We start from the raw sequence: 1879 nt of genomic DNA, 5'->3' as shown, positions 1-1879 counted from the left end.
TGTGTGTGGTGGACTAAGACAGACAGCTAGATAGCATAAGTGATTTTTTAGGTAAGTTATCTATTAAACTGCGTCTGTGGTGTGTATTTCCTGATTAGGATTTGGCACTAGAAACACCCCCCTTTGACAGATAATTTCCTTAGAGCGTCATTTATAGCATCTGTGAACACCATTATATCTGAAATGATGGCACCACCCTGATACAAGCACATCAGTTGGCAGGGAACAGTGATTTTTATTTTATTTTTTCTGGTGTAATAATAATAATTACTTCTATGCAGAAATTTTATTTTTCAGGGGGCTTAATTTACAGTTTTGTTATTAAAATACTGGAGTGGAATACATTTAAAAGGTCCTCTTCACAGTAGCATTGCTGGGAGATAGCAACAGCATTTCAAATGTATGATACTATTTATGAAATCTAATACCAGTCAGCCTTGAGCTGGCTGTGTTATGTCTGAACCAGCAACAAGCTCCTGGCATGTCTAATGAAACATGAACTAAGGGCTGGAGATACTGTAAGGGCTGTAATATTTGATGTGGGTGGAAACAAATACACCTTTTTTTTTTTTTTGCAAAAAGACAAGAATACTGTAGCAGGTGAAAGAGATATTTACAAGCAAAAAGCGTTGGCCCTGTTAAATCTGGAAAACAAAACATCAAACAAACAGTACCTGGAGACATTTCGTTTTTTGTTTTTTTTTTAAAATAAAAATACCAATCTCTTCTTTTTTTCACACACACACACAAAATCACACAATCCCCTTCAGGGAATGGTGGTGTGGTACGGGTTCGGAGATGCTCCCTCACTGCCTCTCCTTCAGCTGCGCTACTTCCGTAATGAGACCATTTGTTCCCCCTACAACCAGCAGACAACTCCATGGTGACACCTGCCTTTGATCACAGGGCAAAGCCTGTTTTGGACTTTATGGCCACATATGTCACTCCGCTCTGTCCGATTTCCATTCTCTGCATGTAAATATTTTATGACATGAATTGTTCTATTAAAATATATATATAATAAATTGTGTCATTGTGTCTTCTTATTAACTTGGGGCCCTGTCACATAGAAGGATTGTAAGCTGCATATGATTTTCTAAAAACATTAAGTTTGACAATAATTAGGCTATTTGTTACCGGGATAACATTCACTGGTATATTCTCTCTGCCACGCTGGCTGATAATCACTGTGAATGAATTAGTCTCCTGGTAAACTTTATTTATTAAAGCGCTGTGAACTTTCTAATGAAAAGGAACAGCTATATCTTCTTGGAGAGCAACGACTTGTGTCACATTGTGAGATCACACTTTCTTATTTAGTAGAGGATATAGCTTTCATGATAGCTTTTTTCGAGTGTCGTTATGTGCAGTGTTGTAATGAAAAGAACAGAAAAAAGATCAATGTGACTGCTGGCTTATTGTTCTCGTTACAGCACATTCATGTCTTACTGCACTGCAAGGTTCACCAATATAAATGTGCATTTTCATACATATTTGGATTTTATTTTAGCTATAGTACATAAAAACACGCTGTTTGTTTGAACTACCTGATGGTTGCTGGCTAAGAATTGGTTGGCTCTTGCCTGGGCAGATGTTGGGAGCATGTTCACCCTAGCGCCTTTAGTAGGATAAAACTGGCATTTTAAATGAAAACTCCCATGAGAAATGACATAACCTGTTGTGTTTACGCTCACAAAAACAGAACAAGCAGTGCATTACTTTCATTTTCAGAACCAGTTCATATCATTTAGAAGTCCCACTGCACCTGGAAAGTAGGCTACGTGCCTTTAACAACTAGGTTATAGCAGAAAGGCTGTCTGTCTGGTCAAAGTTTCCCTTTTCTTAGCCTAAATTCCCCTTTTTCTCTTTCTTTCCTTCT

The sequence above is a fragment of the Morone saxatilis genome, unplaced genomic scaffold (assembly GCF_004916995.1).
Source record: "Morone saxatilis isolate NCDOM2014 unplaced genomic scaffold, NCSU_SB_2.0 Contig9, whole genome shotgun sequence".
In the NCBI taxonomy this organism is placed as follows: Eukaryota; Metazoa; Chordata; class Actinopteri; family Moronidae; genus Morone; species Morone saxatilis.
Note: the sequence above shows the minus strand (reverse complement) of the source record.